This window comes from Nicotiana sylvestris, chromosome 1, assembly GCF_000393655.2.
Source record: "Nicotiana sylvestris chromosome 1, ASM39365v2, whole genome shotgun sequence".
In the NCBI taxonomy this organism is placed as follows: domain Eukaryota; kingdom Viridiplantae; phylum Streptophyta; class Magnoliopsida; order Solanales; family Solanaceae; genus Nicotiana; species Nicotiana sylvestris.
In genome coordinates, this window is record NC_091057.1 from 64,387,851 (window position 1) to 64,411,672 (window position 23,822).

A 23,822-nucleotide genomic window follows, 5' to 3' on the forward strand; every position below is an offset into this window, starting at 1 on the left:
TGATTCTACATTCTCAACATATCAATACAGACCAATGAACATGAGTAGCAAACAAACAAGGTCAGCTATATAGACAGAAAGAAAGAAAAGACGAGCAAACACAATCATACAGAGGTGATATAAGTAGCCTAAAGATTCCGTAGAACATATGCGAGGCATGGTAACCACGAGAGATTAACAAGAATCGGGTAAACAGGCTAACACACAGAACCAAGGCAAAGAAAATCATGCTAACACACAGAAAAAAGTAAAGAAAAATCTTTAAAAATTAGGGCTTTAATAGAGTCGAGTTAAAAAGTAGTAAGAACATAGAATCGGTCAAAATAAGCAAGGGAAAAAGGTTAAATCATGAAGAAATCGGTTGGAACAGGTGTAGAAAGAACTCCGAGAAAACCCTAGTTTTTAAAGAAAGTAAAATGGTTTAAAAATGAGGATCATTCAGAAGAAGTTCAAAAAATAGGCAAATCATAGAAGGAAACATGCTTAAAGCATTAAAATAACATAGATCTGAGAGATTCAGAAGAGAGTTAGGTTTTCAAAAGGAAACCCAAATGAAAATAAAAAGAACCTGTTGCAAACTTCCCTTATCGTGACATATAAGGTGTAATTTTGCCCAAAATCACACCGGAGAAGCCATAAGTAACAAAAACAGAAACCCTAGGTCCAAATCGTCATGGCCCAGGATCCTTGAAGGCCTTAGAGATGATGAACAGGGCGATAAGAAATCCATTGGAGGCTTGGGTTGAAAGGGTGGTCGCCGGAGATGACCGGAGAAGGAGGTGATTGATGTAGTTTAGGGTTAGGTTTGAGAGAGGAGAAAAGATAAGAGCATCTGAAGGCGGCGGGGATTTGGAAAATGAGTAGGGTTAGGGGTCGTTTGGAAATTAAAAAGGAAAGGAGGAATGAGGGTCGTTGATCTAAAAGATCAACGGCCAGGATTTAGGGTGGCTTGGGTCGGGTAGTGGGTAATTGGGTCTGGGTCAGGTTATTAAATAGGAAATTGGGCTGGGATTGGGGTCCGATTTGGCTAGGATTGAAAGCCAAATTTGGCTATTTTTTAAATAGCCAGTTTTCCCTATTTTAATTATGACAAATAATAAGTAATTTATGGAAAATAATCTAAGGTGCTAAAATGATTTAAAATACAAAATGATCATTTTAAAAATATATGGACCAATTTTATGCATATAAAATATAATTATACCATAAAACGGGTTAACATTGCAATTATATGCAATTTAGCTTTAAAAATACTAAATGTAATTGTAAAAATACATAAAAATTACATTAGCCATATTTTGGCATAAATATAGAAATAAAATAAATGAATTATCAAAACAATAATTCTAGAAATAATTATTGGGAATTTTATGGATAAAAGGAAGAAAATAAATCAATTTAAACCCTTAAAATTATGGAAAAAATAATAAAAGCCTTGTGCATGCTTATATATGCATATATATGCAATTTGAAGGTATTTATGCATATTTAAAATATATAGGTAAATAATTGGGTATCAACAGCTGCCCCTCTTTACCCGGTAATGATGAAAGAGTTTCCGGTAAAGAAATGATGGCCAATTTTGACCGGATGGGATGTTTTGAAAGACAAGGCTGAGCTCCGATTTCCAAGTTGCCTACATATCCTTGATTTTACAGGAATCAGGTCATGTGTAGTTCTGGATTCACTTGCGGAGTATGCCGATGAAATTATTATAGGAACGGACACGGGATGTGGAAGCAGCTACAATGAGCGGTTAACGCTCGGGATGGTTGGAGTGAACCGGAGCGAGATCGCTCCTACTAGTATAGAAGTTGCTTATTGGTTACCTGCAGATAAAAGATTCTACAAACGTATTTGCGAAAATTTTAAACATGATGCAAATTCCCTTTGGACCATGAAGGTTGTCTTCGGACGGTAAAAGATGACGTCCTTGGACCATGACGTCCTGGGCCATGAATTATTTAATGAGGGATTCATAGGCCATGAAATTATGTTCTCGGGCCATGAAAATGGTGCCTCCGAACCATGACGCCTATAAATAATGATATTTAAATTTGAGAAATCCTCAGGCCATGACATGGTGTCTTCCAGCTATGAGGATGGTGCCTTTAGACTATGACGCCCTTGGACAGATTGGCGATGTTTCAACCCATGATATACAATAATATGATGTAACAAGACAAGGTTTAGTCTTGCGAAGTAGAGGGCGGAGCTTAGCCCGATTGAAAAGCAGGTAGATAGTAGTAGAAAATAGAGAAATATTGGTGCAAAAAGGGACAATGTTTAGTCCCATTGCAAGTGGGGAGGCAGGGATTAGTATTATGCAAAAGGGGAGGTAAGGGTTAGCCTCATGCAAGTATTAGACTCATGCAAGGTTGGAGACAGGGCTTAGTCTCATGCAAGCATGGAGTCAAAGATTACACTCATGCAAATATGGAGTCAGAGATTAGACTCATGAAAATATGGAGTCAGAGATTAGATTCATGCAAATAAGGAGTCAAGGATTAGACTCATACAAGATTGGAGACAGAGCTTAGTCTCATGCAAAAAGAAGGCAGTGATTAGCCTTATGCAAATATAGAGTCAGGGCTTAGACTCATACAGGTATGGAGGCAAGGATTAGCCTCATGCAATTATGGAGTTAGGGATTAGACTCATGCAAGATTGGAGACGGAGCTTAATCTCATGCAAATATGGAGTCCGGGATTAGACTCATGCAAGATCTGGGACAAGGCTTAGTCCCATGCAAATGTGGAATCAGGGCTTAGATTCATGCAAATATGGAGTCAAGGGTTAGACTCATGCAGATATGGAGTCAAGGATTAGACTCATGCAAATGTGGAATCAGGTCTTAGATTCATGCAAATATGGAGTCAAAGATTAGACTCATGCAAATATGGAGTCAAAGATTAGACTCATGCAAAGAGAAAAAAGCAGATAAGGGTAGAGTGCATCTTAACTAGGATATGTTTAGTATCTAATGACCGGATGGATGGTGAATCTGCTTTGTGTACGAAGGCAATCGTCAAATGTGCTCACGGTCAAAGAAAAATTGTAAGTTTCATGAGGGGAGGTTGGTTCTTGCTTTATCTGCCGGCCTTGCTTTGCTCCGCTCTAGAAACCCCCTTCGAGTTTCCTTAGTAACACCTGGTTGTTATAAAAAAATAGAATTTTTGAAAAATATGCATTCATTGATAAAATAGGATTATTTTGGAAGCGTATTGATATAACAAGTAACTTTTGATGAACTAGCGACGGCGACATATTTTAAAGGCATTGCAGCTCTCTTATGTTGGAATTTTTAGGGTCCTCCTCAAAATTCTGCCGTAGTTTGGTAGATGATTTGTAACCATTTGCGGGTGGCAGACCTTTCTGAATCTTCTTCGGAATTTTGAGAATCCTTTTCAAAATTCTGCCCCAGTTCTTGACTGATTACTGGCTTCCTGACATGTGATGGCATTGGCTGGATTTGCTCCGGAATTTTGAGGACCCTCCTCAAAATTCTGCCCCGGTTTCTGATTTTGGGGAAATAAAATTTTATTATGATATGACAGAACCCATAAGGCTGTCTACGTATCCCCTCTTAAACATGAATTAGGTCAAGCGTAGTTCATTTACATCAAAAATGAAAATGTGAAATGATCTAGGCATAATATCGTTTGACTGTGTCTGAATTGATTGGTTTTGGCCAGATCTCTCCATCTATCTCTACAAGTATGGGTGCTCCTCCTGTTAGTACTCTGTGAACCATACACGAACCCTGCCAGTTAGGAGAGAATTTCCTTTTGTCTTCATCTTAGTGTGGGAAGATCTTCTTCAATACCACCTGCCCTGGTACGAACTGTCTTGTTTTGACCCTTTTGTTGAAGGCTCTGGACATTCTATTCTGATAAAGTTGGCCGTGACATACTGCATTCATCCCCTTTCCATCGATAAGGGCCAATTGTTCATAATGGCTTCTTACCCATTCGGCATCGCTGAGTTCAACTTCATATAGGACTCTTAAAGAAGGAATCTCTACCTTGGCTGGGATGACAACCTCGGTACCATAAACCAACATGTAGGGGGTTACCATAAACTGTGGTGTGGTACCCTAACAGAGCAAAGGGTTACTTCTCATGCCACTGCTTGTGATTCTCTACAATTTTCCTTAGTATCTTCTTAATGTTCTTGTTAGCGGCTTCTACGGCTCCGTGCATCTGAGGTCTGTAGGCCGTGGAATTCTTGTGCTTGATTTTGAAGGTTTCACATATAGCTTTCATCAGATCACTGTTGAGGTTGGCGGCATTATTAGTGATAATAGACTCAGGAACTCCGAATCGACAAACAATACGATCCTTGAAAAAATCTACGACGACCTTCTTGGTTACAGCTTTGTAAGATGGAGCTTCTACCCATTTTGTGAAGTAATCAATGGCTACCAGAATAAACTAATGTCCATTTGAAGCCATGGGCTCAATCGAACCAATAACATCCATTCCCTAGGCAGCGAATGGCCTAGGTGATCTTTTTTCATTGAGTTCATTTGGCGGCACTTTTATCATGTCGGCATGTGCTTGACATTGAAAGCATTTGCGGACATACTGAATACAATCCGTGTCCATGGTCATCCAAAAGTAACTTGCCTTGAGTATCTTCTTGGCCAGAACGAAGCCATTCATGTGCGGGCCATATGTCCCTGCATGTATATCTTCTAGTAGCTTAGAAGCTTCCTTTGCGTCGATACACCTTAGTAAGCCCAAATCTAGAGTTCTCCTATACAAGTTCCCTCCGTTGTGGAAGAAATGATTTGACAACCTCCGGAGCATGCGTTTCTGAGTGTGATTTGCATGCTCCGGGTATTCTCCTTTTGATAAGTACTCCTTGATATCATGGAACCAAGGCTTTCCATCTGTTTCTTCCTCAACATGAGCACAATATGCCGGCTGATTACGGATCCTCACCGGAATGGGATAAATATAGTTCTTATCTGGATGCTATATCATTGATGACAAAGTGGCTAATGCGTCGGCGAACTCATTTTGAATTCTGGGCACATGTCAGAATTCTATCTTCGTGAACGTCCTTTTTCAATTCCTGCACATGGTGCAAATATGGCAATATCTTGGAATTCTTGGTAGCCCATTCTCCTTGCACCTAGTGCACAAGCAAATCTGAATCGCCGATCACCAGCAACTCCTTGATGTTCATGTCGACTGCCATATTGAGCCCTCGTATGCAGGCTTCATATTACGCCATGTTATTGGTGCAGGGAAATCTGAGTTTAGTAGATACCGGATAATTCTAACTTGTTTCAGATACCAAGACTGCTCCAATTCCCACTCCTTTGAAATTTGTGGCTCCGTAAAAAAACATCCTCCAACCGTTATATGTTTCGGTAATGTCCTCTCCTATGAATGATACTTCTTCATAAGGAAAATACATTTTCAAGGGTTTGTATTCTCCTTCCACCAGATTTTTAGCCAGGTGATCTGCCAATGCTTGTCCCTTGACTGCCTTTTGAGTTACATAGACGATGTCGAATTCACTCAGTGGTATCTACCATTTAGCCAACTGTACGTGGAAAAATCAGAAGACTTGATTTTTTGCTATCAAGATGCATCGAAGGCTTTTCCTGAGACCCCGAGGGTGGGAGGCCGCGACCGAGCGCTTAGACTCAGGGATCGATGAAGTCTGACTCAAAGGAAGCAAGGCCCGAGGTCGGGATGAAAGAGGAATTCTCCTAGGCATATGGCTACACCTGACAGGCCCGACCTATCTAGAGCCTATTATGAGGTCTTGCATCAAGCCGTCCTACTATCCTTGTACTCTCCCAAATAACTCACGTGTACTATACCGAGTCCCCTCGCCTATATAACGGGAGCTCACCTTACCTCGTAGGGGACGGATGTTGCTCCACTTCTCCATAAATGCAATAATATCTCTCTCTCTCTCTTTCTTCTAAGCTATTTGTCTCCACCGACCTCGAGGTCGCCCTAGAACTTTATTATTTCCTTGCTTGTTCTTCGTTATTTTACTGAGTATTGATAGTATAGAGACTTGCTTATCTATATTTTTACTTGTTGTCTCCTTCCCGACTACCATCGACTGTTCGAGATAGGCTCGAGGATTAGCCTCGAGGTATCCACTGGCCGGCTCCGCGCTTGGGAAACGTCTCCCTACTGGTTCGATTTTTGCTTTGGTTAACTCGATATGTATCACTCTACTTCATGTTTTAGCACTAACCACCCTCACAAACTAGCTCGGGAATAGATCACATATTTTTAGAATCCCATTTACAAATTTAATTGTTGTTACCATTTTCACGGTAAACAGTTTGGCGCCCACCGTGGGGCTATAAATAATAGTGATTATTTTCTTGCTAGTTTCGTCACTTGAATGCACAATATCTTTCACACTTTTTCTTGCCAAAGACCTTTTGATTTCAGGTCAAGGACCAACTTAACAAGAGAAATCGAGGACGATAACCCCAAAAATCGCAAAGAGAACAGTATGGCCTTTCTAATGACTGGCGCAACACCGCAAAACCTTGATAATGCATCTAGATAGGTTCGAGCGGAAGCGAGTTAGCACGCCGCACAGCGGGGTAACGAAGGCTCGTGCACCAAAGGCGGCACGCAGCATGTCGACCAACAGGAAGCCCAAAAAATCCCAGCCCAGGTGGAACGAGAAGTTAACCTTTGTACTATTTTTGAAATGTTGTAGGAATGACATTTGGCTATCACTCACCCACAAAGCCGCCCAGAGACTCCCAGCACAGCAGCACCCAAAATACCCCCTCTTGTCGAATCATACCCGAGGTATCGGGGAACGATGAACCGACAACCTGTCCTGTAGCAGTAAGGATGCTGGAAGACCTTATCGCAAAGATCGAATCATGCTCGCGGAAACTCATACAACAACCATCTCCCGAAGGTACGATCCCGGGACTCACTTAGCGAAAGTCGGAAACAACGAAACCCCCCTAGGAGTGGCAGGACCTCAAGTCCTCATGGGCACATCGCCCCTTGTGCATGCCCGTCCAGAAACAACAACCTCCAAGATGGAGGACTCGAGCCCGCCCCGATAAGGAAATTTAAAGAAACTCCCTCGGACTGTGACGCATCGCCACTATTCGGCACCATATCTCGAGGACCAGCTCACCATACTAGCGAGGTCCGTGAAAGCGCACGACGACGCTATCAAGGCAATACAAAAAAGCCCGATGCACCAAAGGCCGGAAGAAGAAGAAATAAAGTGTCACGGGAAGCCGCACCTTGCTCCTCGACAGGACGAACGAGACCGGTCCCGGTCCCGAGTAGTTGGCCGGCACAGGCCTTCACCCAAGACCCGAACAAAGCATATCCGGGCGGATCCCCAGCAAAGGAGCTGACACTGAATAAATGGAGCCATCGTCCATGTTGTATGAACGAAAAAGATGATCCGACATACAACATGCCTTGCAACAATGAGGCAACAACCTAAAGACAATACCCCCGAGGAACCTCCAATGGTACCAGATTCAACAAGACACAGACGGCAAAGAAACCTCGCCTGATGGAGCGTGACTTTAACGTGCAATTCCAAGCATAGTGGTCACCATAAGCAAAGCCAGGAACTACAGGTGGATCGGACCTATTCAACCAGAACCCTTCCAGGGAATTCATGGCTCGTCACGGGAATCACGAGGCGCTCAGGGTCACAAATCCAAAAGGGCAACAATTACACCATTCATCAAAGGTTGCCACAAAGTTCCGCCAAACGAGCAAACCCGGATACAGCTCCACGGATGAAAGGAGATTGAAAAAAATAGAGCCGGCAGGTCGTGACTCATTGTCACAGCCAAAAAAGGACGACGACACCCAGAGAAGATGCATAGAACATAGAATGCAAGCGCCCATCGCCAGAAAGGGGCGGTTCTAGAAAATGCTCCCAAAGGGTACCCTCTTGCTCAAGGAAAAGGATGCCAAGATTCCACCTTGGCATCGCATTGGCATATTGGTAATCCCCTCTTTTATTCAACTCATTTCAAATAAAACATGAATTTGTGAGTACATGTAGTTCGACTGAATTATACCAATGATGTCGGGTCGAAGCCGATAGGACGATCCGGACCAACATCGCTCTCGGACAGGATCTTTGATAGGCTCCTGATGGTGATTGCCACAATGACCAAATCGCTCCCCTTGTGCAGCCCGCCCTAGTTCAAGATGATATGTCGAGCGCACACAGCGCAGACGCTTTGTGGAAACAACGATGAGTACATCGCCCGAGGTGCGACTGGTCGCAACAAACTCAACCTCACACAACGGTAGGAAGAGCGGGAGCTAAGACTTTTACCCGAGTAGTGGTATCGTGGTCAATTTCCACAGGGAGCTTGGAATGGAGTTGCGTATTTGTTCAGACTAGGAATGCGTATTTTCTCCTAATTGTACTTCTAACATTTTTTGGGGTTTTTGTTTAATAACTACTATTATCAACTACAAGTTTAAGCTAATTTATGCTGAAGGGATATGTTCTAAGTTGTGATTAACATAAAGAAAGGCACTAGGGTCTTGGCATCACCTAGGTGGTTAACTAACCGGTAGAGACTACTAATAATAGATTGACATATTTGGGATCAATGTTATAACCGTTGCACAATTGTACCCACTCTCACACCTCTTGGTAGGGAGAGCGAATTTGCCCAATTGACTCTCTCGAGACCAATTGGGTAGGCCAATTAGACCAAGCAACTTGGGTTCAAGTAGGGTGATTACTCTCTCGAGGATTAACCTGTTAATTGGGACTACCATTTCTCATAGGTCCACCCCAATTCCTTGTTGGGTCAATTTTGGGGTCATAGACTCTCTTTCTCAAGAAGAGTCAAGACCCACTAAGCTAGAATCAATATTTGCAACCATCAATCCTTAATTAAACCATAAAATTAACCCAAATAACTAACACCCAATATTAATCTATAATTAAGAAGCAACACGCATTAATTACCCACATTAGGGTTGAGCCACAACCCTAGCTAATAGGTTTATCTAGACATAATTAAAGAAGAAACTGAAGAAATAGAAGATGAAACAACCATATTAATTAATTACTATGTTAAACTACAATAATATATGATGAAAACAAGCTATAAATGCCCAACATAGGCCAAAACATAAGTCTCACGAGTGCAGCAGCTATCAGATGTACCAAACTTAACCTAAAAATGGTAAAATGTTCTATTTATAGTGAGTTGAAAAAACTGGACAAAAATGCCCTTGCGGGGTTAGTGCGGACCGCACAAAGTTGGCACGCGGCCGCACTGGGTTTCTTGACCTCTGAATCTTGCTCTCTGAAGATGGTGATGCGAACCGCACAAAGTTGGAATGCGGCCCCATGAAGACTGGTGTGGACCGCACAAAGTTGTTTTGCGGCCACATGAATAGTTTTGGCGGCTTCTCTGAACTTCACTGACGCGGACCGCGTGACCATAGAGCGCGGCCGCATGGAGAGGGACGTGGGTCGAATGAAGTGGGACGCGACCGCGTGGTTTGCTTCTGGAATATGACACTCTCTGAACTTCTTGGACGCAACCGCATAGCAAGATTGTGCGGCCACATGAGTGAGACGCGGGCCGCATGAAGTGGGACGCGGCCGCATGAGTTTGACTTGTAGTTTCACAGTCTCTAAACTCCTATGGTGCGGCCGCATGACATGATGGTGCGGTCCGCACCATGTTCTGAATGTCCTTACTTTAATGATCTTTGACACTTGAGCAGGTTTCACTCCGATTTGTGCCGATCTTTGACGATTTGTCACTTTATAGCTCAAATCTGCAATCAAGTGCAATATGTAAGCATTTTGGGACTATTTTGTAGCAAATTACACTCAAAGCGCAGGCAAATATGGGTATAAAACATGTTAAAATCCTACTTATCAACTCCCCCAAACTTAAACCTTTGCTTGTCCTCAAGCAAACAAAATGAGACCCACCCCTCAAAGGCAACATCCAAGCAATTTCACCTTATCCTAAAGTAACCTTAACAAGCATCAATTAGGACTAACAATTGCCCTCAATGCGAATGCATCATTAACACATTTAAACTTTGAAACTTGTGGATTAAGTGTGACACAAGAGCATCAAGAGTTGACACATTTCATCAAAGAACTTTTCTCTATTACTTTGGTCATTGTGGAACCCAAACTCACACATCCTCAACTCTCCCTAAGTGAACCTCACCTCTTAGAGTATTGACACACAAACCGAGGTTGATGGATTTTCACTCATCTCTCTCAAGGAAGAGGCCACAAGTCCGACTCTAAGTACCATATGCTTGCCCCTTATGTAAGTATCCACTAATGTAGGTTCCCTTCAACTCAAAATCATGTAGGGCTTTTGTGGAGTCATTATGAAGGCTTTTGGGTAAGGGTAGCACATATTTTTGTTCAAGTGGGTTCAATCTTCCCTTAAGCACTTCTTTTGATTTATTTTGGCACACTTTCTTAACTCATTTGAGTATTCACTTCTTTTTCAAGGGGTTTGAGAGACAGATTGTCACCCTTTCTTATGCAATTCAACACATTTCTCCTTTTTCTACTTTTTCCAAAACCTTTTTCACTTTTTTTTCTTTGAATCCCCTTTCTGACCTTATTCAATTCGGTCTTTCTTTTTGTCTTATCTTTTCTTTCTTTTTCATTACCTTTCTTTTCTTTTGCTTTTGTACCTTTTACCACATTGTTTCCTTTCTTGTCCCCCCCCCCCCAAAATTAAACATTTTCCATCTACTCAAGGGAAGATTTGGGTGCCAAGAGAGGGTATCATTAAGAACGGGTATAGACTTGTAGCTTTGGTTCTTGAAAGAAGAAGGTTCAAGGCTCAAAAGGGTTAACTAGGGATCATTTCATTGGTAGGTCATGGAATTGTTCAATCTTAGCATTTTGGATCACGGAGAGCCTACAATCACTTCTCAAGCCAAATTTCACCTAGGACTTCGCCTCAACAAACATTCGGGGCAAGTTCTAGACCATCGGCTCGGGACTTGGACTCGCAAATCGAATTCTCACCACACACACTCAAGGATTGCTAAATATATCGAGTCGAGGGCCCACAACGACCTTAGTTACGATTCAAGCTTACAATGGTCCAATACGACAACATGATGACTGTTTGGTCAACACAAGAGTCTCAAGGCCACGACTTTCACCATCCTGAGCACAACATTATGTCTTTGACCATGGGATCAAAGGCAAATGTGTTAGGTCCAAGTGAAGCTTTGCCTGAGGTACCCTTGACTGCAAAACTTGAAAATCAAAAAAAAAAGAAAAATCAAAAAGGGATTCAAACCCTTAAGAAGGTTGTCACGCCATCTATCATTGGGAAGAGCCACCCGGTTCGCACAACACTCTACCCTTGAAAAGAACCGTGGCATTAAGAAAACCAAGGGCTTATTGCAAATGCCAAAACAAAACAAAAAGGCTACGAGCCTACTATGAAGCTAAAAACGAAAAAATTTAACGAAAATAGAAAAATCGAATGAATATGTACAATAGGGGAGTAGAATTTACAGCGGAGGTAATGGATATGTACATAAAGTAGAAAAGTAACTAGAATGAAAAGTTATATACAGGCCAACTATCAACTAACAACATACTAAGAGTCAAATAAATATGTACAGTCATCCCAAATGTATCAACCATCAAAATAGTAGGGCGCACCCCCACGAATTAAAACTGGCATTGTCCCCAATGCCAACTACCAAAATAAGCATATAAATAGAGAAAGGATATAGAGTGGATCCTCAAGCCTGATCCGTCGTCATGGGCTGATCAGTCGTCCCCTGGTCCTCTGTACTAGCGGGAACCTCAGACTGGTTCCCAGCCTGCTACTGCTCTGCTGCTGGGACAGGGGCTGGGTCATGGACCAGCTGAACATCTGGTGGAGCACTGGAAGTATCCTTCTGAACCTGTGCTACCTCTATCACAACACCCTCAGTGCTAGGAAGCTTCCTCTTCTTCCTTGGGTGCCTAGGCTCCTCCTCCTGCTGTGGCTCCGGTACAACTACTGCTGGTGAAGGTGCTAACTCATCAAAGAACAAGTCTAACGGCAACTGGTCTGCCAACTCCAAGTACCCCACTGTCCGGGACCTCCTCATCACTCTTGTTTTTATCTTCTGCACCCTCCCCGGATTCTGAAGTTGTGGGGGAGGTGAAGTATTGGCACTGCCTGCTTTTGAGCCCTCAGACGACTCAGGTTGTATAACAGTTGGAGCTTTAGCTGGGCCTGTGGGGGCTTTCCCCGAATCAGTTGAGACATCCTGGGAGGGGAGGTACTCACTCCCCGACTGCTCCTTATCACTCACCACCTGCTTTCTTGTTTTTAGCTTTGGTTGGGGAGTGAGTTTCTTCAATTTTGCTTTACCTCCCCGGGAGGGGTCACCTCCTCATCTGGGTTGTTTAGCTCCATGCCCTCATTGTTTAACCATTTTCTGCACACAAATAATTCTAACATTGTTAGTTCAGGCAATTGCAGAGTTTAAGTACAGAACAAAAACACAGACAGAGAACAGATGATAGTAGTGCGGACCGCACAAACAAGGCATGCAGACCGCACTGACCAAGTTGGGAAATGAACACCTCTCTGATTAGGAACCATGCGGACCGCATGAAAAAGGAGTGCGGCCGCGTGGGGGCCAATGCGGTCTACACAAACTGGTCATGCGGCCGCATTGGCCATACTATTAAGAACTGGTGCCCTCTGAACCTCACCCATGCAGACCGCACAAACATGGGATGCGGCCGCGTGGGGCATGGAGCGGACCGCACAAACCAGGCATGCGACCGCGCTGGGAAGTATCAACCTTTAGGCTCAAGTCTTACGCGAACCGCGTAACAGAATAATGCGGCCGCGTAAAAGGTATGCGGACCGCATAATCAGGGAGTGCGGCCGCACTGGGATTTCATTACAGGGGCAATTAGGGTTTTACAAAAAAAAATCAAGTCTTTCACGTTTTAGCATCCTAATTTGTCCCTACTCATTTATAACATGTCCATCATTTCAAAGAACAACAAGAACAATATAAAACTATCCTAATCATGAAACGACGAAGAACAAAAGGAAAAACGAAGAAGTTATGACTAGGGAAACATGTATAAAGTTTAAATTAATACTAAGTAAAGAATAATGTGAGAGATATGTTACCAGGAAAGTGAAGAAATGCTCTTGATATTAACACTAAGAAGGGTCTCTGATGTGAACAGTAACTTTTAGGGCTCAGGGGTCAATTTTTGTGAAAAGTTCTAATGAAGACCCTAATGGCCTATTTATAGGAAACACAGCGGGGCCCAATACTTACCGTCCAGTGCGGCCGCGTGAACACGACTGCGGGCCGCGCTGGGACTTTACCATTTACCTGTTGCTGAAATGAAGGCACGTGGACCGCATGAGACGGGCTGTGGCCGCATAAGAACCATGCGGGCCGCTCAAAGTGGGACGCGGCCACGTGAACGCAGTTCAGAGACTGATCATTCTTGTCCTTTACCGGTGCGGACCGCACAAGCAAGGGTGCGACCGCACTAGCCATCTTCAGAAACTTGGCAATATTTTCTTTGGCCGATGCGGACCACACAAAGTGGGATTGCGGCTAGACGGTCACTGTTCAGAGACTGTGTACTTTTTGCACAGTTGTTTTGCACTGGTTCAATCACAATTCCTGCAACATCTCACAAACCATTATCTCAAAAACCCTAATCTACAACAGAAATCAAAAAGAAAGAAAAAGACATGGGTTGCCTCCCAAGAAGCGCCTGATTTAACGTCGCGGCACGACGCATGTTACCATCAAAGTCACTTCAAATGAATGAGTGCCACCATGTGGCTGTCATCAAACTTTCCCAAGTAATGCTTGACACAATGCCCATTGACCCGGAAAACTTCACCATTTTTGTTCTTGAGATCAATAACACCAAATGGGGTTACACCAACAACTTCAAATGGACCACTCCACTTAGACTTAAGCTTTCCCGGGAATAACCTCAACCGGGAGTTGAACAGAAGAACCATGTCACCAACTTTGAATTCCTTCCCTCGGGCATACTTATCGTGAATGTACTTCATCTTGTCCTTGTACAAGGACGAGCTGGAGTAGGCATGAAATCTAAACTCATCTATCTCATTGAGTTTCTCAACCCGGAGATTCACAACGACATCCCATTCTAAGTTCAATTTTCCCAAGGCCCACATAGCCTTATGCTCCAATTCCACCGGAAGATGACAAGCTTTCCCAAACACCAAACGGTACGGAGACATACCAATCGGGGTCTTGTAAGCTGTCCGATAGGCCCAAAGAGCATCATCTAATTTCTTCGACCAATCGGTCCTATTGGTATTGACAATTTTGTACAAAATACTCTTGATCTCTCGGTTGGAAACCTCAACTTGGCCACTCGCTTGAGGATGATAAGGAGTGGTCACCTTGTGATTTACACCATACTTGGCAAGCAATGAATCAAAAGCCCGGTTGCAAAAATGAGAACCACCATCACTAATGATAGCACGTGGAGTGCCAAACCTTGTGAAGATACTCTTTTTCAAGAACGCCACCACACTTCGAGCTTCGTTGTTGGGCAAAGCGACAGCTTCGACCCATTTCAACACATAATCAACAGCTACCAAGATATAGGTGTTACCACAAGAACTCACGAATGGCCCCATAAAGTCGATACCTCACACATAAAAAATGCCCACCTATAGAATTGTGTTGAGAGGCATCTCATCCTTTTTTGAAATCCCTCCGGCTCGTTTGCATTCAACACATCTCTTGACAAAATCACTGGCATCTTTAAACAAGGAGGGCCAATAGAAACCGCAACTAAGCACCTTAGAAGCCGTCATCACCCCACCATGATGGCCACCATAGGGAGAGGAATGACAAGCCTCCAAAATACTCAATTGCTCTTCTTCCGGGACACATCGATGAATCACACCATCGGTGCAAATCTTGAACAAATATGGCTCATCCCAATAATAATCCAAACTATCCCGTTTGAGCTTCTTCCTTTGGTTAGAAGGGAGCTCATACGGGATTATACCGGTCACAAGATAATTTGCCACATCGACAAACCACGGCATATCATGCATAGATACCGCAAGGAGTTGTTCATCCGGGAATGCATCATTGATCTCAAGGCCGTCAGAAGGCCTCCCCTCTTCCTCCAAGTGGGACAAGTGGTCCGCCACTTAATTTTCACTTCCTTTCCGGTCCACAATTTCTAGATCAAACTCTTGAATAAGTAGCACCCATCTCATCAACCTTGATTTTGAATCTTTCTTGGTCATCAAATACCTAAGGGCGGCATGATCGGTATGGATAATCACTTTGGCCCCCATAAGGTATGGTCGGAACTTCTCCATGGCAAACACAATAGCTAGCAACTCCTTCTCGGTGACTGTATAGTTTCTTTGAGCTTCATTCATCGTCTTGTTTGTGTAGTACACCGGATGGAACATCTTGTTGATTCTTTGGCCCAAGACCACCCCTACCGCAACATCACTAGCATCGCACATGAGCTCAAATGGAAAGATTCAATTGGGTGCGGTAATGATAGGGGTAGTTGTCAACTTGGCCTCCATGCATTTCTCATCACAGACAAACTTGGCCTCCTTCTCTAACAACTTGCACAACGGGTTAACTACCTTAGAGAAATCTTTGATGAACCTTCGGTAGAAACCCACGTGCCCCAAAAAGCTCCTCACCCCTTTGACAGAAGTAGGGGGAGGTAACCTTGAAATGACTTCAATATTGGCTTTGTCAACTTCAGTACCTCTCTTCGAAATCTTATGACCCAATACAATACCCTCTTCTACCATAAAATGGAATTTTTCCCAATTGAGAACTAGGTTTGTATCTTCACATCGGGCCAACACACGGTCCAAATTTGTCAAGCATTCTTCAAAGGAGTCCCCCACCACGCTAAAATCATCCATAAAGACCTCCAATATATCTTCCACCATGTCGGTGAAAATTGCCATCATACATCGTTGAAAGGTCACTGGGGCATTACACAATCCAAATGGCATCCTCGAAAATGCGAATGTGCCGTAGAGACAAGTAAAGGTCGTCTTTTCATGATCTTCCGGGGCGATGAGAATCTAATTGTACCCTGAATACCCATCTAAAAAGCAATAGAACGACCGACCCACAAGATGATCAAGCATTTGGTCGAGGAACGACAACGGGAAATGATCCTTTCGAGTCACCTTGTTAAGCTTTCTATAGTCCATACAAACTCTCCATCTTGTCACCGTCCGAGTAGGAATGAAATCATTGTTAGCATTGGTTACCACAGTCATCCCGCCCTTCTTCGGTACGCATTGCACTGGAGAAGTCCATGAGCTGTCAGAAATAGGATACACCACACCGGCGTCAAGCCACTTGATAACTTCCTTCTTGACCACTTCTTTTATAGCTTCGTTGAGTCTCCTTTGGTGTTCAAGTGAGGGCCTCGCATCCTCCTCCAATATGATCTTATGCATGCAAAAGGCAGGGATTATACCCCGAATATCCGCCAATGTCCATCCGATCACCCTCTTGCACTTTTGTAGAACTGCCAAAGTGGTGTCAACCTACACGTTAGTCAAGCAAGACGAAAGAATAACATGCAAAGTGAAATTAGGGCCCAAGTATTCATACCTGAGGTGAGGAGGAAGTGGTTTCAACTCCAACACCGGCGGCTCCTCAATAGATAGCTTGGTTGGGGGAGTTTTGCGATTCTCAAGATCAAAGGATAACTTCTTAGGCTCATAAGAATACGAGCCCATACCATGCAAAGCGTTTACACATTTAGCTCTCCCGACATCATCATCAACATCCATGTTCAAGAGAACGGCCTCAAGTGGGTCCTCAACATTCACCATTGCGCTTGTGTCATCCACTATCACTGCCGTGACAATGTCAACAAATGAGCACACCTCGGTGGTAGTCGGTTGCCTCATAGATTTGCACACATGGAACATCACCTTTTCATCACCAACACGGAAGGTCAACTCTCCCGATTCGACATCTACCAAAGCCTTTCCAGTAGCTAGGAAAGGTCTTCCAAGGATAATTGGCACCTCAAAATCCACCTCACAATCCAAGATAACGAAATCGGCCGGCAATATGAACTTATCAACACGAACAAGGACATCATCAATAATCCCCAAAGGCCGCTTCATTGAACGGTCCGCCATTTGAAGCCTCATAGAAGTTGGACGAGGTTGTCCGATTCCCAAGGTCTTGAAGACCGAATATGGCATTAAATTGATACTTGCCCCCAAGTCACAAAGAGCTTTTGCAAAGTCGGCACTTCCAATGGTAAATGGGATAGTGAATGCACCGGGGTCCTCAAGTTTCGGAGCCATAGAATGCACAATTACGCTTAATTGATGGGTCATCTTAATTGTCTCACACTCCATTGATCTCTTTTTTGTAACCAAATCTTTCATGAACTTTGCGTACCCCGGCATTTGCTCGAGTGCCTCCACCAAAGGCACATTGATAGTAAAACTCTTCATCATCTCAATGAATTTCTTAAATTGGTTGTCACCTTTTTGCTTGGCCAACCGTTGAGGATAGGGTGGAGGAGGCCGAGGTAAGGGTGCTTTGGCTTTGGGCACCACCGGCTCGGGCATATCAATCACGTGTTCCCTAGACGGGTTCACGGCCTCTTGTGTATCCTCTTCAACCTCATGAATATCAATCCGCACATCATCTCTCACACTTGGTTCAACTACATCTTCAACCACCAAAGGCATTTCATTATCTCGTAACTCATCTTCATCCACCATAACTTGGTTTCCTCTTGAGGCATGCACATCACCACCTCTTCCACTTCGCGTTGTCACCTTCATCACATGATTATTGTGCCCACCCTTGGGGTTTACTACCGTATCACTTGATAGAGCACCCTTTGGGCGAGTATTTAAAGACTGAGAAATTTGGCCAAGTTGTACTTCCAAGTTACAGATAGAAGTGTTGTGGGAGGCCAATTGAGCTTCGGAGTCTTGGTTCTTCTTCATCATTTGCTCAAACATAACTTCAATTCTACCAAATTCATTTCCCGAAGAACTAGACCCTTGAGATTGAAACGGCGGCGGGTTGTTCGATTGTTGAAACATCGGAGGCCTTTGAAAGCCTTGCCCCCGATTTCCTTGACCACCATTGTTATTACACCCACCTTGCCCATTGTTGTTGTTCCAATTGTTGTTGTTGTTTCCGCTCCAATTCCCTCCTTGGTTGTTGTTATTGTTCCAATTACCACCTTGTTGATTGCCCCAATTTCCTTGGGGTCTCCATTGTTGGTTCCCTTGATCACCTCTATTCCCTTGATAGTTGTTGACGTATTGGACTTCCTCACTTTGATCATCATAGCATTCATTCAAATAGCCACCACCATTATTATAGTTATCAAAATTTCCTTGAGGTTGTTGCCCTTTTTGCCTCCTTTTCATCATATTCATTCCTTCCATGGTGTTGACTTGGCGCGGGTTTTGAACTTGTTGTAACTGCGCTTTAGCCAACTGATTCATTGTTGTTGTAAGTTCGGCAATGGCTTGGCCGTGATCATGTAACTCCTTATGCAAATGTAAGACATTAGGATCACCTTGAGGCACATTAGTCCGTCTTTGCCATGCCTACGATGTGTCGGCCATCTCATCTAACACATCACAAGCTTCATTGTAAGGAAGCTTCATAAAATTTCCTCCCGCCAGTTGGTTCACAATACATTGGTTGGTTGTGTTGATGCCCCTATAGAATGTTTGTTGGATCATCACATCATTCATATCATTGTTAGGGCATTCTTTCACCATTGTTCTAAACCTCTCCCATATCTCGTGTAACGATTCAGTCGACTCTTGCTTGAAGGCTAGAATCTCGTTCCATAGAGCCGCCATGTGACTTGGAGAGAAAAACTTAGCGATGAACTTGTCCGCCAACTCATCCCATATAGTGATGGAATGATTGGGGAGCCTCTCCAACCAATCTAACGCCTTCCCCCGAAGTGAGAACGGGAAAAGTCGAAGTCTCAATGCATCCTCCGAAACATTTGTCTGCTTGCTACCTCAACAAGTATCCACGAAGCCCTTCAAGTGTTTATAAGCATTCTGATCAGTGGCCCCCGTGAAATAACCTCTTTGTTCGAGCAAGGTGAGCATCACATTTGTAATCTAGAAGTTCCCCGCCCGGATTCGGGGAGGAACTATTGCACTTGCGTACCCTTGATTGGGTAGAACTCTTGGTGCCACTATTGGCGGAGGTAGAGGAGGGTCTAGTATATTCTCATTTGCATTGGCATTTGCATTAGCATTTCGACCTCTCCTAGGAGCTTGAGGTAATACGTCTTCTTGTTCTAGATCCTCAACCTCCTCCCCCACGACCACATTGCCAAGAGGGTCATTTGCGTTTAAAGCCATGTGTACGTGAGTGAATTGACACAAATAAAATTAGTAAAAAGAAGGAAAGAGAAGCAAAACACAAAACTAGCTACACAAATAGAAAACACCGTAAGCTCCCCGACAACGGCGCCAAAAAGTGGTCGCAGCAAACTCAACCTCACACAACGATAGGAAGAGCGAGCGCTAAGACTTTTACCCGAGTAGTGGTATCGGGGTCAATTTCCACAAGGAGCTTGGAATAGAGTTGCGTATTTGTTCAGACTAGGAATGCGTGTTTGCTCCTAATTGTACTTCTAACATTTTTTGGAGTTTTTGTTTAATAACGACTATTATCAACTACAAGTTTAACCTAATTTATGTTGAAGGGATATGTTCTAAGTTGTGATTACTATAAAGAAAGGTACTAGGGTCATGGCATCACCTAGGTGGTTAACTAACGGGTAGAGACTACTAATAATAAATTGACATATTTGGGATCAATGTTATAACCGTTGCACAATTGTACCCACTCTCACACCTCTCGGTAGGGAGAGCAAATTTGCCTAATTGACTTTCTCGAGACCAATTGGGTAGGTCAATTAGACCAAGCAACTTGGGTTCAAGTAGGGTGATTACTCTCTCGAGGTTTAACCCGTTAATTGGGACTACCATTTCTCATGGGTCCACCCCAATTCCTTGTTGGGTCAATTTTGGGGTCATAGACTCTCTTTCTCAAGAAGAGTCAAGACCCACTAAGCTAGAATCAATGTTTGCAACCATCAATCCTTAATTAAACCATAAAATTAACCCAAATAACAAACACCCAATATCAATCTATCATTAAGAAGCAACACCCATTAATTACCCACACTAGGGTTGAGCCACAACCCTAGCTAATGGGTTTAGCTAGACATAATTAAAGAAGAAACTGAAGAAATAGAAGATGAAACAACCATATTAATTAATTACTAATGTTAAACTACAATAATCTATGATGAAACCAAGCTATAAATGCCCAACATAGGCCAAAACATAAGTCTCACAAGTGCAACAACTATCAGATGTACCAAACTTAACCTAAAAATTGTAAAATGTTCTATTTATAGTGGGCTAGAAAAACTGGACAAAAATGCCCCTACAGGGTTAGTACGGACCGCACAAAGTTGGAACGCAGCCGCGGTGGGTTGGTTGACCTTTGAATCTTGCTCTCTGAAGATGGTGATGCGGACCGCACAAAGTTAGAATGCGGCCGCATGAAGACTGGCGCGGACCGCACAAAGTTGTTGTGTGGCCGCATTAATGGTTTTGGCAGCTTCTCTGAACTTCACTGATGCGGACTGCGTAACCATAGAGCGTGGCCGCATGGAGAGGGATGCGGGCCGCATGAAGTGGGACGCGGATGCGTGGTTTGCTTCTGGAATATAACACTCTCTGAACTTCTTGGACGCGACCGCATAGCAAGATTGTGCGGCCGCATGAGTGAGACGCGGGCCGCATGAAGTGGGACGCGGCCACATGAGTTTGACTTGTAATTTCACAGTCTCTGAACTCCTATGGTGCAGCCGCATGACATGATGGTGCGGTCCGAACCAAGTTCTGAATGTCCTTACTTTAATGATCTTTGACACTTGAGCAGGTTTCACTCCGATTTGAGCCGATCTTTGACGGTTTGTCACTTTATAGCTCAAACCTGCAATCAAGTGCAATCTGTAAGCATTTTGGGACTATTTTGTAGCAAATTTCACTCAAAGCGCAGGCAAGTATGGGTATAAAACATGTTAAAATCCTACTTATCAGCTACCCCGACCCTGTTCCGCCAAAGTTATAAAACACCACGACAATTGTGTGGTTAAAAGCGTCTAGATATGAGCAACAAGAGGTTGTCCATCAACTTATGCCCATGGCTGGCATTACCCTCGAATGAGGTCAAAGGGTAAGGATAACCACATCCTCGATCAGGCTTGGCCGGACGAGGAAAACGACTGCAGCGGGGCTTGTTCCCCGAAACGCCGCCTCATCACCTCACAGAGAGGAAGAACTACTCCGCCTCCTTTATCATTTCCTTTCTTTTCTTGTTGCTAAACTGTATGCAGGCAGCCAACAGAGGCATTTGGTAGCTCTGGATCCCGCTCGAGGATCCGAAGCCACCAGGGGGCCTACCGGGCATTCTTTCCTCGATCGGGTTTCAAACAGGAAGAAGGTTCCGCCGACAAGATTATTAGCAGGACTACACATCCCCCGAAGGGAGGGGGACCCAACGAGATCGCAATCCTCTCTCCTAAAATTTTCCAATATGGAATCATACAAGCACATCGGATAATCAGGGAAGTCATACCCATGAAGACTAAGCTCACAGCAACATGACAACATGTATTTGTAGCTTATTTTTTTGCCAAAGCAATAAAGAATATTTTTTAAGCACTCCATGCTTCGAAGAAAACTATTTCGGCTTATCCACATCGAGAAACCTCTCCATCAAATATGTCCCGAAACACTCAGAGACCTTAAATGATTCAGCATCCACCCTACCTCGGGGTCGGAGTTCCGGGCTCATAAAGCCCTCGCAAATGAAACTCCGGGTTCGCAAAAAGCTGTGTTCAAGCATGAGCGGAACTCGGTGTTTCGGAAAATCATCTCCAATCGCCATATACTGGAAAATCCAAAATTGTAAGACCCTAACGAGCAGCCTCGGCACAACTAGATCTATTCTCCATACACTGTAAGACCTCAACAAGCATGGCAAATTGTAAGACCTCAACAGACATGGCATACTGTAAGACCTCAACAGGCATGGCATACTGTAAGACCTCAACAGGCATGACAAACTGTAAGACCTCAACAGGCATGAAAATCTCGCAGTTTAGGCTATACGTCTCATTTGTAAGAATCCCTAAAGGGCATACCCTCGGTGTAGATACCTAAAACTGCTTCTCGGGATCAACAATGGCCCCGGCCAAACGCACATGACTCCGGTCAAAACGGCTGCCACATCCCAAAAATGCGACTCGGGGACGCCCGACTGTTGCTAAAAAATCCTCCGAATCTACTTCGGAAAGAACCAGTTAAAAACAGGCTTCCCTCAACAGGCAAAAAATGAGTCCCGATAACGTTGGCTCTACAATCACAAAAGCGTCGATCTACTCGACCTATGGTCTATGAACCTTACGAGGTGCTCAAAATATCACCGATTACGACTTGAAATTGAGGTTCTTTCAGAACTGACGATGGGTCTGGCAAAAATATTTAATAAGACCTTAATGAGAGGAAATAAAGCCTGTAGAGAGCCTCCGGGCCTCATATCTAAAGGTCTCTACGATAAACAGCGTAAGTGCCATTGTTGCCAGCTTGAAAAGACAACTTGAGGATTAAAGTGAGCTCAAATCGTAACCCGATTCGGATACCAGATCCAAAATAGTTAACTAAGCAAAGCCTACAGGCCTCATATCAAAAGGTCTCTAGGACCAAATAGCGTAAGTCTATTATCGCCTGCTAAACAAGCCTCTAGGCCTCACATCGAAAGGTCTCTACGACCATACATCGTAAGAGACATTGTCGCCAGCTTTAAAATTGACAACTTGAGGATTAAAGTGAACTCAAATAGTAACCCGATTCGGAGACCGGATCCAAAATAGTTAACTAAGCAAAGCCTCTGGGCCTCACATCAAAAGGTCTCTACGACCAAACAACGTAAGTGCCATTGTCACTGTCTAAGAAAGCCTCCGGGCCTCATACTAAAAGGTCTCAAAGACCAAGCAACAGAAAAGCCACCGTCGCTAGCCAGAAGGGATTCGAAGGTCAATTACAGCGCGAGTCGCAACACAACTCGGAGACTGGACACAAAAATTATAATATGCCCAAGGGCGTTACATCGATACTACCGCCAATCAAAATCTCCGGAAAGATTAAAGGTCGATTACAGCTCGAAATCGCAACGCGACTCGGAGACTGGACCCAAAAAATTGCCAAGTGCCCAAGGGCAGAAAATGAAAGCCATTATCGCCAACCCGAGCGGGCTTGAAGGTATATTAAGCTCGAGTCGTATCCCGACTCGGGACTAAGCCCGAGGAAGATTAAGTCACGATACGCTTAAAGGCACGGCCCAAACGATGCTATCGACGGTTAAGACAAATCTCCAGGCCACGCGCGCGCGAAGTCTCTTCGGCCCGGGAGCACAATGGGTCATTACCCTCCGCCCGTACAGGCGAGAAAGAGCAGGAAGGCCAATCGAAGCTCAATCCATAGCGCGACTCAGGGACTAGTTCCAAAATTGGTCTACGCGATCGAGAGCAACGATAGGAAAAAGGTACAAAAGGAATAAAGCTTTAAAAGGCTCCCTATATTACATGCGAGAAAAAACGTTCTCCACCTACAAGCATGCCCTGCGCATGCCTGAAATAGAGTTACAAAACAATGGAGCCTATATTTCGCACCAAGGGATACAACTCGCCAA